Source organism: Aulonocara stuartgranti, assembly GCF_965226115.1.
Source record: "Aulonocara stuartgranti genome assembly, chromosome: 19".
In the NCBI taxonomy this organism is placed as follows: domain Eukaryota; kingdom Metazoa; phylum Chordata; class Actinopteri; order Cichliformes; family Cichlidae; genus Aulonocara; species Aulonocara stuartgranti.
In genome coordinates, this window is record NC_138955.1 from 14,795,006 (window position 1) to 14,809,537 (window position 14,532).

Here is a 14,532-nt window from a genome sequence, read left to right on the forward strand (position 1 = left end):
GGCTGACAGAGTGCCTCAGTGTCCCCTCTGACAGAGATGGTGGTGGTGTTTAAGGCAATGGATATTTATTTTTTTTGGCTAAATTTTTTACATCCATTTTGAATGTTTATCATTTAAACCATAACTGTTTAATATAAATCAGCCAATACTCTATCATTATAGATTAAAAACTCAAACAGTCAAGCAACTGAAATTTGTTGTCGCTGGGCTTTATAGCCATTAAATTAAGGGAATCCCTCAAATAGGAGTTATGCCATATTGCTACAGTACTTTAATGGTGAAAGAGCCACTATAAAAACAAGGGGTAGGATGTGTCTGCAGTCACAAAAGGGCCTTCAGCTACCTCTTGAGCACCCATGGTTTGGCTGCGTGATATAAGTGGCATAAAATAATTAGCACCTTTTTCTCCACAGCTTACTCGCATTTAAAAACAGAAGATCCCGTATTTGCACTACAGTATCACAGTCCCACTAGTACAATACATTACATGAAGCTGTAATGAGGCCTAGTGGAGCTGTATTGGTAAAACCGGCAGGGAAAGCCATGCATTAAAGCGGAAATGAACATGAATGTTATTGGACAGGCTGAGGAAAGCTGTAACCAGGCAGGGAGCAGCTGTCAGGATGTGTGTGGAGGAGCTTGCGTCACTGAGGGATAATTCTGAGAAGGAGGCTGAGACCACAAGCTCCAGCTTCAGCTTTCCTCCTCCTCCACCACCCCGCCCACTCAGCACTCTCCACAGCCACTCCGGACGTTTGCTTTCCTTCTCCTACTTCATTGCACTGATAGTCCTCATCTTCCTTTTCATTCACTTATTATTTCACCGCTTCTTCACTTTTATATTTTAAACAAATGAGCTGTGGTCGGTATCTAGAGAAGCTTTTACTTGGTAAACTAGTATGTCGTCAGTGTTTGGACATTTAATAGTGTGTTTTCAAGACGTGAAGGGGCACAAATCATTTTAACTAAAATAAAAAATCTGGAGTTTTGTAACCAAAGAGCACATTTTGAGGAGCTTAAATGAAGATAATAGCTAAAAGATAATAATATGTCTGCTTCATGGTCAAACTATGTTGACTAAAACTTAAGGATTCACAGTCGTTTTATATAAGGCATTAGGAGAGGCAGATATTGTAATGTATTTCTTTGTGTCATTAAAAGATCGAGACCAAGTATAAAAAACTGTTTAATATTAATAAAAGATGGGTATGCATGGACACATTATGAAACTTTTGTAAGTATATATTCAAGACAACATGAGAGGAAGTTTAAATTCCATTTTAACTGAAATTTATTTGCAAAAACTGAGAAGCATCTGCAGAGCCAGTTGCTCGCAGGTTTGAGATCCAGAGCTATGGGCCTAATGGTAAAGTATTATTCACTTTCAAAATAAGCCATACATACTACACACTAGAAATTAACGAGGGAAACATGACGTAAATGGAAAAACCGCAAAAGGGGACGATGTAACAATGATCAGAGGGATAATGAGGACTTAAGTGCATACACAGGATAACGAGAGGATGGGCAACAGGTGGGAACACAGGAGGACCAAATCAGCCATAAAGAGAGAGGGAAAATGCACATGAGATGACGGACTGTCAAAGTAAGGCAGGAAATACAGCAAGACACAGAGTAAGACACAACTTTACATGTGAGGAGAGCAAGAGCAAGGGACACAGATAAGTAAGTAAACACAGAGAGAAGACACTGAAGACAAGACACAGGGAAGGGAAAACCCTAATGGAAATGAAATGACCTAAAGTATTCAGTAGAAGAGATACTGTCATGGTCTGAGCTGGCAGACAGTGTGGAGATGAAAACGAGGACCAAAATGCAGACACCAGAAATGAAGATGAATGTTGAACAGAACAATAAACAAATGCAAAGAACGACTACACGGAGCTAATAAAACCTAAACTGGGAAGACTAAACACTATATGAAACCTATAAACTTGGAACAAGAAACCTGAAAACCTGGAGACATGGGGGAAATACACCATGGAGGATACAAAGATGATCCAACAGGGAACAAAGGAAAACACACTATATATCCAGACAGTAACGAAGGAGTAACCAAAAGGAGACATCTGAACATAATCTGATAAGATGGGGGGGAACGTAAAACTGAATACATCTCACAAGACACAAGATTGTCAAAGTAAAACAGGAAATACAAGACAGACATGGAGCTGCAGAGTCAACACTGAGAATGACTTACTAGATGAAAAATGGGAAAGGCAAGGTGATGGAAAGGTGAACTGACCATGCTGCCCTCCCATGGCTGATGTCTTTCAGGGAGCCAGAGGGGCAGGTAGCTCCAGGCCATTAATTTCACTGTGGAGCACAGAGCATAGGCACACCATTCCAACACCGATGCTCGTTTTTGCCGCCCATGTGCTGCAGCAGGCTGCCTTTATTGTGAGAAGGAAGAAGAGAAGGTTCAGGAACTCAGGCGGCGCAACACAGCTCTCTTGCAGGGTGCTCTGTTGTGGTGGATGCTGTAGAGTGGAGGGCACAGCAGGAGCAAGACAGAGACCTGCTAACAGTCCTGCAGTGACCCCACTGGGGTGAGGTCACTGGGATTTTTAACTCCACCAAGGGACTGTTTGCCAAGTTTAGTTCTCTTAGGCAGCAGGAGGAGCGTGATCCTGACACAGGGGAGGAGAGGTGGCTGATTGTGGTACCACCAGGACTACTACTGGAGTCAGCAGCAGAGGGATGTGGAGGACTTCTGCCACAGCTGTGATGCATATTCATCTCACCAGTCCCATGCTCAGTTTTAGCAACAATCAGCAGGAGCACCAGTGGAGTAGCTGTGGATGTCAAGGGGACATTTCCCTGTATAGCTAGCGGAAACCATTATGTCCTTGCGGCCCATGGACTATTTTACCAAGTGGTATGAGGCATATGCCATCCCAGACCAGGAGGCAGAGACTGTCGCTGACACGCTGTCTGCCATGTGCAAATGCCTTGGGATTAAGAAGACCCACACCACGCCACTCCAGAGAGGTTTAACAGGACACTGGCCCAGCAGTTAGCTATCCTTACCTCAGAACACAAGCAGGAGTGGAACTACCATCTTCCCCTCATCCTCAGGGCCTACAGGTCAGCAGTTCAAGACTCCCTCCACCCAGTGCATGTCTGCCCGGCTTGTACTGTCTTTCCACTTCACACTGTCCAGAAGAAGAACTGGCAGCAAGATTCAATAATTTTCTTTCATTAAGAATCTTGTTGTAAAGACTCACCTTTCAGCACACTCACTCACTTCACCAGATTCACTTTGTTTCCTTTTCTCACCTTTGATTGGGTGTGGTGCTTGCCTTTAATTGCGCTCACTTGTCACCCGTTATATAAGGACTGCACTCACCTGCAGCTCACTTTTTCTCCACTCCTGCATGGAGCGGCAGCTGAGACTTAGCAGTGTGGTTTTTTTTGCTTTTGTTTTTTTTTAATACTGGTTATTCAAATAAAATGAGAAACATGCAAGTGATTGATGACTGTTCATTCTCATTCTGCCCAAATGAGCCCATGATGGTAACAAGCTCCAACTTCCTCTGAACCCCCTCCTCCTTAACAATCTGAAGACCATTACTCTTTGTCCACACATTTAATATTGTAGAAAGAGTGAAACTGAAATAAAAATATAATGTAATTTCAATTGCAAAGTATAATCTTTAAATGTTCCATATACACTGTATCTATAGTCTACGACAGGGGTGGGCAATTCCAGGCCCCGAGGGCAGCCTCCATTTCCCCAGTATGCCTCTATAGTGGAATCACTGTTGCAGTCTAAATAATGTGATTTAGGTTATCGTAGACCAGGGGTGGGTCCCTGCAGGTTTTAGATGTGTCCTTGAACCAACACAGCTGATTTAAATGGATAAATTAGCTCCTCAACATGTCCTGAAGTTCTCCAGAGGCCTGGTAACGAACTAATCATGTGATTCAGGTGTGTTGACCCAAGGTGAGATCTAAAACCTGCAGGACATCGGCCTTCGGGGCCTGGAATTGCCCACCCCTGGTCTACGATAACCTAAATCACATTATTTAGACTGCAACAGTGATTCCACTATAGAGGCGTACTGGGGAAATGGAGGCTGCAAGTATGACTACATGACTGCCATTGTTATCTGCTAAAGTTCAGGCTCTGGCTGCTGAGCTGGGGTCTGCATCCACTCAGCTTTATCATCTGGATTCTTGCTCCTCGCGACTAACAATAGTTTATTTAGCAGTATAATGCAGTTGTTTCTGTCCTAGAATCAGTTTGCATTCTACCATTGCGCTCTATCCTTTGGTGCAATATAAATAAAAGTAATATCCATATCCCCACAGTAGACTGCTCCATCATTTTCCTCCTCACACCATATGAAATTATCTGATATTAGTGCAAGTGTGCAGGAAGAAAAACGTTTGTTTGTGTGATATTAGTGCAAGTGTAGTCATATCTTCAACTGAGAGCAAAAGTGAAGGAAGGTGAAAAAAGAGAGAATTGGGGGGGTGTCGGTGGCTAAGCTTGTGTCTATGTTAAAGCCAATTATCAGACTAAAAAAAATTCTAAGTAGTCTGTGTTATTCCTGATTAAGAAGAAGTCACAAGGTTAAACAAACTGCCTGCAGAGCCCTAGAGAGCTTGTGATTATGTCCAGGCAAAGAAACATCTACACATGCAACATTAAAGGTTCCCAAGAGCACAGTGGCCCCCAGGTCTCTTCCCAGAAATTGCTTCCTGGCCAAGCCAACTAAGAACCTGATGATCTCTTGGTCACGATCTTTCCTGCAGATACTGTAGGGAAACCTGCCAGAAGGACAATCACAAAAAGTCTGTTTGGAGATTGTAAACAAATGACCGTAAAAACACTCTCAAATTATAAAACTTGTATTGAACCATTTGGGCTCAAATCTAAGCATTATTTTCACTGCACACCTATCCTTTGCCTTTCCTACAGTGAAGCACGTTGGCATTAACTTTATACTGTTGGGGTGTTTTTCAGCAGCAGAGACTATAGGGCTGTGAAAAAGGTGAATGGAGATAACTATGGTGGTACCATTAATGAAAACCTGCTCAGGGTGGTCAGATCCTCACTAGGTGGATGATTCATCTCCCAGCCTGACAGTGACAGAAAACTTGGAGTGCCTTAAGAACAACTCTGTATGTCCTTGGGTGGCCCAGCCAAAGCCTGGACTTCAAACAAATTAAATTGCTTTATGATACGTATCAACGATATTCAAATTCCAGCCTGTGTAAACACATGTTCCATTTCACCACCAAATATTGTTATACTGTTTTTGCATAATGCTACTGGAAGACAAGAAAACAGCAGGAAATACTTAACCTTGTTGGCAGTAGTGTGAACTTGTAATTTATAAGATGTCTGCATATGTGGAAATAATGTTCAGTCAGCCTGAAAACAACAAGCCAGAACAGGAGAAATGTACAGACATGTTATTATATAGTAAATTGATCTATTTTTAATATTAAAATATTGGTTAACACAGGTTTAGATTAAGAAACACTCTAGGACTAAGTCCTTTTATTTTGAAAAGTGGCAGGATTAGTGTTAGGGTACATCATATTGGGCTTGATAACTGAATAAAACGGCTTATTAATTTAATAAGCACAAAGCACAGGCTGTAAAAGATATTGACTCCCTCCACTACTGTCTGATGATTATTAATAACTTGAAGCAGCATGTACCCGGCTCCACAAACACACATGCACACACACAAACGCACTGACCACCTCCACCAAACAAGCCTCAGCTCGCTTATTATTAGCTGTCACAACAACGGTTTGCTGTTGTTTTGACCTACCAACCTGATCGCAGTAGGTGACACGATGACTCACACACATGAAGAGTCAGAGGCACCAAACACCACACACTGGTTCACAACTCCCCAGCCTGCGTCAGCACTGTGTCCTATTAAGTATTATATAAAAGGAAGGAATGAATAACAAAAGGGTTGGGGTTTTTTCACCCCACCATGTGTGGTACAGTCTGTGTCTTTTCAGAGTTGTGTTTAGGGGGTCAGCCATTAAAACAAATGAGGGGGGAAAAACTGCCTACAGTTTAACGTCAGAGGAACTTTGATCAGTCATAGAAGGGACAGCAGTCTTTGTGTGTCCACTGCCTCCATCTATTTGGTGATTGTGAGGCATAAAATGAAGCATGTAACATATTTGAACAAACAGAGAGTCGTTTAAAGATTAATAAGGTGGAATCTCACTCTGTTGATAGTTTATTCCTTGATTACTCATGGAAGTCAGTCGTAGGCTATATATATAAATATAGATGATAGACAGAAGATGAAGGTAGTTGCTGTCATATGCATATGGTTTTGCACAATTAGGTAGCTAGCTCCATACATAAACTACAAATGTATCAATGTCAGTGTTGATTTTATTTGCATGATTTTATTGTGATATTTATATTGCATGTTTGTTTATTGATATTTATACTGCATGGTTTTATCCTCATATTTATATTTGTGTTAATGTTGTACCATGTTCCTTTAACCCACTGTGGACTAAACAGACAATTGTAGGCACCTGTGAGGTGGGGGCGTTCCCCAAGGTGGCCTATTAGCCGCCAGGTTGACCTGTTAAAGGGGATGGTGAGCGCAGAGACAAAAGAAGAAAGAAGCGACGCACGAAGGGTGAGCAGGAGAAAAAGGAACGCGTGCAAGCCCGCACGTGTGTGGAACGAACTGCTGCCTGACTGTGGGGCGCCGCGAGTCGTTCGGCGATCCAGTCCTAACGGCAGGAACGGCAACAGTGGGTGGCGATGGCCGCAATGCACAACAGGGCAGGGATGCCCTTCTGCCTGCATCTGACGGTGAGACGAGGGAGGCCGTGTTCAGGTGTGGAGTGGGGCGGGACTGTGCGGCGACGCGCTGTCCGGAGGAGACAGGTCTGCGATAGGAGCCTCCTCCCTGGTCTGTTGCTGGCGAGTTTCCCCATCCCGGAAGAGAAGTTCCTCTCCTGTCTCTTTCAGATAAGGACCATTCGCCCATTTGTGGCTGGACTGTGGGATTATGGGACTGTGGGAGGGTAATTTTAGCGTATGGAAAACATGTTTTAGCCTTGTTTTAATAGTGTATAGTTATTTCTGCCGGCGGGGTTTTTATAATGTATATGGGGAATTCTATCTTGTATGACTCTGGCTGTGTTTTATCCTGAAAATAAATGGTGTGTTTGAAGCCAGCTAAGTTTCTGTGCCCTGAGCGCTGACCCACCCACTCCCCTTTTTCGCTTGTATGTATACCAGACGTGGTGGTGAAGATTTAGGTCCACCAGTCTAGCGGCTACATCAACACATATATTTACTAATCAGTGCTAAGTAGTTTAAAATCTATCCCCTGTGCAGAAAGGGGAACGTAGCGATTGACACCAAACCCACTTTTGGTTCCAGGCTGTAAACACAGGGTAACACGGTGGTCTCCTCACAGTACGAAGGTCCTGTGTTCAAATCCTGTCCAGGCCCTTTGTTGTGTCAAGGTTGCATTATCTTGAGGTGTCTGCGTGGGTTCTCTTTGGGTGCTCCTCTGCAGTCCATAAACATGCACATTAGGTTAATTGGTGACTTTCATTTTGCTGTGGGGTGTGAATGTGAGTGTGAATGGTTGTCTGTCTATATATTAGCTCTGTGACAGACTGGCCTCACTTCTCACCCAGTGACAACTGGGAAAACATGAGTCTGTTGGGAAAGACTTACTTCTTGAGCCTGCCTCAATGGCCATTTGAGGAACTGCAGTTTCTGGTACCTTTTTTTTTTTTTTTTTTTTTTTTTTTTTTTTTGTCTGTTTTATAAATGTTCTTGTGTGGAAAGCATTTTTAGATGGTAATGAATGAGGGAAGAATCTAGATGACTTATTTTGTCATCTTCGTAACCATTTGGTCATTTTTATTTTTAACTCAAATTCTGTCAAATGTTCAATTTATGTCACTAAATTTGAAAAACTGCAAAATCATTTTGGATTAATTGTTTTGCCTCTCAAAAAGTCTAGAGTCAGGAAATAATGGAACTTCAAGGAGCTAAATATTCTTCATTGGCTAAGTCCCCCAGAATTATTCAGAGGATTTATAAATATTTTTTTTAAACTAGGACAGAGTACAAGTATCAGTTAATTGACAAGATTTGTGTCTAACCATTTATTAGAAGAAAAATAACCACTTTGAAAGAAATAATAATTATAAACTTTGGTAAACTTTTTTTTGTTTTGTGGTATCTGTAAATTACGGAGCCCCGCAGGGGACATGGGAGAAAAAAAATTAAGACTGACTTTTGCAAGATCTCGCAAAACAAACTCGGGATCACGCAAAAGTTTTGCGAGATCTCGCAAAAGTTTTAGCCGCATTTTTCGGAGGCCCGAAGCCGACCGGGAGGTCAAGGCACGATGTGCCGGGAAAGCGGTGTTCCTCCCGGCTGTAGTAGGTCTCGACCTCCCGTTAGCTTCGAGATGGTGGGTGTCAGATCTCCGAAAACGTCGGCGCACTTTTGCAAATATGTGATGTCTTGTAAACCGAGCAGGTATCTGATGTCTACACAACTACATTCACGCCTCAAAATATCTTAAGTGTATTTTGTGACCCAGAAAGAGTAATATTGCAACTAAGTAGCTGCTGCCATTGTTGGAATAAAACTTTTGCAAAAGTTTTGCGAGATCTCGCAAAAGTCCGTCTTAAATTATTATTATTTTTTTTTTCTCCCATGTCCCCTGCGGGGCTCCGTAGTAAATGGATGTGGTAAAAGATGTATTTTTAAAAACTGAAATGTGAAAGCTGTCTAATCTTGAACTGAGGACTTTATTGGAAACTCATAATGATGTAGCAAATGAGCATTTTGCTTTGAAAGCTGAAGGCCCACTTGACATTATCTCTAAAAATACCTCAAATTATAACATTTCCTAGAAGAACTAAAAAGGAAACAAGGCAATAACCTACACTAGGATCTGTGAATACCATCTTCTCTAATTCATTTTGTCTGTCAACAGATATTTGATGATTATTGGACTGGAGAGTCCCAGCATCCCTGGTGGTCCAAAGATCAGCACCATGGACAACAATTATGACACAAAATGTTGTAATTGATTAAACTGTTGAGCTCAGTGTAGCTCTGTTGTGATTCAGAAGCCTCCAGACACATTAAGTTGATCCCCTGCTGGAGAACAGAATTGCTGGGTTAAAAAAATGCTGATCTTTTTGCAAGAAACAACTACACTAAAAAGAAAATGAACCTTTGGTCAGTAACTCTTTTGTTGGAGTTACTGAACAAATTATGGATTCTTTGTTTTTTAATTTACTTGAGTCATTTGTGTTATTTCAATGAAAGACTGTATTTTGGCAGGTTAACTCACTGGTTTTTGCTTGAGGCAGTTCAGGGTTTTAGAGTAAGATACAAACAATTTCTTAGGAGTTATTTAACACCACTGAGTGGAACCACTAGACACTTGATTTTTTTTTTTTTTTTTTTTAGTAAATCCAAAACCCATGGTAACATTTGTGACAGTGACCTCAGTTGCTGTAGTATTTAAAATGGGAGCAAAGGTGGGGATTTATTCATGTTTTCCCTCTTAGCTTCCCGTTTATTCGGATAATTGATTTTAAAATACTCCAAACTGCAACAACTGTCATGTACCTCTGTGCCGAGGGAAGGAAGTGCAGGAGACAGGACGTGAAAGCGCTTTAACTTTTATTACTGGTAACTTACAAAGAAGACAAAAAACAAACAGAGTCAGGTGAGAGCTGAACTAGGAAACATAAAACTAAGGGTTACACAGCAGGCATATGAGGGATCACACAACAAGGAATACAGATAAACAAAGGGAGAAACAGTTGAAATAAATACACATGATGACACAAGGGGAGGCAAATCGAATGTCATGCACACAGGACAGACTATCACAACAAAACCGGAAACAACCGGAAAGTACAACACACAAACCTGACATAGACATCACTCAGGACAAGATACAGAGAGGCAAGGATTGACATGAGAGCACAGGGAGGCAGGAATACAATGCGACACCAACACTGAGCCAATGACCCAGGACCTATGGCAAACAAAGAATTCAAAACTAGAAAGTCCACAACAGCAGCACAAACACATTTAAGAGAAAAGAGAAGCACAGAGAGACCATTAACAACAGATGGGACAAAACACAAACTGCAGATGAGAAAAGACAAATGTTAAAGCATTTATTGCATAAAAATGTAATATTATGAGCAGTTGAGAAGAAGTGCTCATTGGATCATGGGAAGTTCCTCAGCAGCTTCAGCTTATGGAAGTATAACAAAGGGCTGGATAGACATATCCAGACAGACATATGTGCTATAAAATACAAAGTATGGTACTACCTAAAAAGATGGGTCAATAAGTTTCTGTTCTGTAGAATTTACAGATTAATGAACAGATACAGTCAAGGAAAAAAAGAAAGTATGTCTTCTTTGATTTCTAAGGTTTTATGTCTCATGACGTGATAAAAAATTAATGTTTGTTAGCAGGTCTTAAATGAGGTAAATGAAGCCTTAGATGAGTAAAGCACGATGACATGGTGTTATTATTTATTTAACAAACACTAAGCCAACACTAAGCCAAAACTAAGTCACCCTTCTTCCTTCCATAGGAAATACCAAGGTAAGTAGCAGCCAGGTGGTGATAATCAAAGGTTTAACTGATCATCAGCAAATGTGAGCGCTCTATAAAAGCAGAGATTTTGGCAGTTTGCTCATGTGGAGCATTCAGGTATGTGTTAACACAGTGCCAAGGAGGAAAGACATCAGCAACGATGATAGAGAAGCAACAGCTGCTGCCTATCAATCTGGGAAAGGCTATTAGGTCGTTTCCAAACAACATGAAGTCCAACATTCTGCAAGGACAAAGATTATTTGCAAGTGGAAAACATTAAAGACAGTTGCCAATCTTCCCAGGAGTGGATGTCGCAGCAATTCTAACCCAGGGTCAGAGTGTGCAATGATGAAAGAAACTGCCAAAAACCCAGAGCTTCACATCAGACTCTACAGGCCTCAGTTAAATGTTAAAGTTCATTACAATATAATTAGAAACAGACTGAACAAGTATGAACAGTTTTCAAGGGCTGCCAGGAAAAATCCTGTTCTCTCTAAAAGGAAAATGGTAGCACAGCTCAGGTTGCTTTTGGAACAATATCCTCTGGATAGACAAGACCAGAGCAGAGATGTTTGGCCACAATGCACAGCACCATGTTTGGCAGAAACCAAACACAGCATATCAGCACAAGACTGAAATACTGTGGGAGGACCTTAAAAGAGCTGTGCATAAACTAATGCCCACAAACTTCAAAGAGCTGAAGCATTTTTGGAAAGAAGACTGGGCCAAATTTCCTTGACGATGATGTGAGAGACTGAGAAAGTCATACAGAAAACGATTGATTCAAGCCACTACTGAAGGTGGCTTAACAAACTACTGATTCCTAGTTTTTGTTTGATAAATGATGACAGTGCGATATGTCATGTGTTGTTCTTTATCTTTAGTCACATTTCCATCATTTTAAGACCTGCTAGGGATTATATTATTTTTGTTATGTCCTTGAATTAAAGGAATGTGTACTCTCTTATCATAACTGTATCCCTTTATAGGGATAACCATTCGTTATGTGATCCTGGTTTGGTTTACTTATTCCTCTTGGGTGAGAGTAGTGACCCCATATCTTCCTTCCTATATCAAACACCTTCTGTGCAAGCTGGTATTAGGATGGATTTATTTTTTAAAAACCTTTTTCACTGTAAGTAATTTAGACACAGCTCAGTACAATTATACATTTCATGCTGAAGCTCATAATTAAATGAGCAGCTCACATAATACTGAAATCAAGCTAAACAGCAGATCTACACCTCTGACAATTTGTAGGTGGCTGATTTTGTGGACTTTTAGAATATTTCATTATGCTTTTACACCCACATCTTTTTTTTTTTTTTACTTGCACTGCAGCTCTAAACCAAAAGACATTCTCACATTCTCGCTTACCCACAAAACCACCCTGGGTACTGTCAGCGTGTCCTCACATTCAGCCTCTAATTCATTACCAGTGAGGCTGTTCCAGAAAATGCTGCATGATCACATCACACACTGGTCTCGGCTCTTTCTGGAGCTTTTGAAGCAACTTGTCTGTGTCTATATATCTAAATCCAGCTGTCCAAAATCATTGGGAAAAAATGTGGGAAATGTATCCCAGGGTGGATTGTTGCTTTCAGTGTGACCCAGATTTGACTGTTCGTGTTCAGCGAACAGTTTTTTTTTAATTGTCATTTTGCAGACGGCATCTTATGCAATGCTGGTTTAAAGTCAGAAGCAGGAACAGGAACAGGCAAAAACAAAAACAGCAGAAGGATCTGAATTGTCTTTCCACTTGCGTAAATGGGAACGATTGTGTCAGTTATGATGTCATGCACTGATGTGCATCAGGTCGCTATGGTTACACCAATCTCTTGATAATGGAGCCATCAGATTGGATTTCCACACAGGCAACAGGTCTTTACAGGGTGAGTTAATGGCCTGAAAAAGAAAAAAGAAAATCCTGATGCTTGTTTAGATTTACTCAAATAAGATTCTGTATTAATTGAATTGAAAAAGTGTTGTACAACATTTCCTTTTCACACCAAACATGTCATTTCCTGCCCCTCTATATTCGGCTTTCTGCTATATATAGGCGTGCTTGATGAGTCTACAATAGCCTGGTACTTTACATAGTCGTACTGATGACCACAGTGTTGTCAGGAGTAATGTTATAAAACAGGCAGCCAGTGTGTCCTCCTCCCATCTGTTCTCTCTCCTCTGTCTCTATTTCTCTGTGTTCCATGACGCAAAGCCTGAGTGGGAGTGGACAAACCTTCTGCTCCCTGAGAGGACTGAGTGGGCCGCCGCCATCCGCTGTGCACGCACCAGAGATGGAGGCAGAGATGGAGGTATATGGTAGAGGAGAGGGGAGGGGAGAGAAGGGAAAGCTTTTGAACAAAAGTGAGTGAAGGCTTGAGAGAAAGTGACGGTGATCGATAGAGAAAAAGTAAATAACAGGGAGGAACAGGAAGGCAGAGAGGGAACGAGTGGTTTTTGGAGGGAGGAATGACACGTGGATTAGTGAGAAAATGCAGAGATGAGATGTGAGCCTAATAACAGGGCGACAAGGAGAGATGAGCGGAAACAAGCGGAAGGCAATGACAATGAGAGAGGACTGGTCAGAAAGAAGAAATCAGGATTTAGGAGGACAGGCCTTAAACTGACACGTTGCTGAGAAATCATTGTGAGAACAAGTTATTTTTAAATAAAGTGACTGTTTAAATCATAAAATTTTAGCTGTGGTGTCTGTTCAGTTCACACTGTAATGCAATGTAATTGCCAAAACACCTGTGGAGCTCAGAGTGTCTGCAAATAGAAGGTTAAAAAATGCATATACCATAGACTTTATATAAAATACAGAATGATGTCACCCATTAGTTTTGGACACTGCATTTTGAAGCTTCCAATTTAGCATTTTGGATACTGCCATGTTGTTTAAAAGTTACAATATTAAGACAAGGTGGTGGATTCCCAAATTTGTGTGATAAAGATGGCAAGCTCAGTTAGCAAGGTGGATTCATAAACTGTTAAAGGTACAATACAAAAAAAACAAAGATACCTGATGATTTGTGATAAGTACATTAGTAAAATATTAGGAGTCAGTCATGTGTGTTTATTTTTTTATCACTGTGTCAAGCTCGCATGAGTTAGCCATGGTCTCAGTATCAAGCCAAAGTGTCTGCATGTCTCTCTCTCTCGTCCCTCGCTCCCATCCTTGGTATTTAGTCAGTGTACTGAGTTTCTGTGTGTGTGTTTCTCTGTTTCCTGTTTTAATGTGATAGTCTCTATTCCTGTGTGTGTTATGTTTGGTTCTGCTTCCCTCTTCTCGTCAGTCAGACTATGGTCAGTCATGTTCCCCAGGTGTTTCCTCTGTGCTCTGGCTCCCACTTGTGTATTTATTGTCCGTATTTGTCCGTTGTGGTGATCTCCCTCATCCTCCAGCTGTAGAATTCTTGGAATTTTTTTAGCACAATTAAGTGCGTAGCAAGTTATACTAATTCCATTAAAAATACCCCAGAAGGCATCGACGACACAAAGAATGACAGAGAGTACCCTTTCTGTCATAGCAATTATGTGAGCCCTGGAAGACATTGTGGGTACACCTTGCAATCTGCCTCCCTAAATCCAGCATCCAGATGGATGAATGATTAAAAAAACAAAAAACAAACAAACAGTTCCATACTGTAAACATTTTTATTTCTGCTGTAAGGTTTGGTCTGTTTACATGAGAGTCTGTTGGTTTAACCCACCTTTGTAGTCAGCCTCTAGTGGTCATTAGAAGAACTGCAGTTTTTGACACTTTACTTTAGAGCCACTCCTCTCTAACTGACTCTAACTGTGAAACCAAGTAGCTAGCATACCACAGAGCATACCATGAATAATCTGGAAAATCCTTTTCAAAAACGTAGAAAAAAAAACCTTAAACACAACTGAGCGCA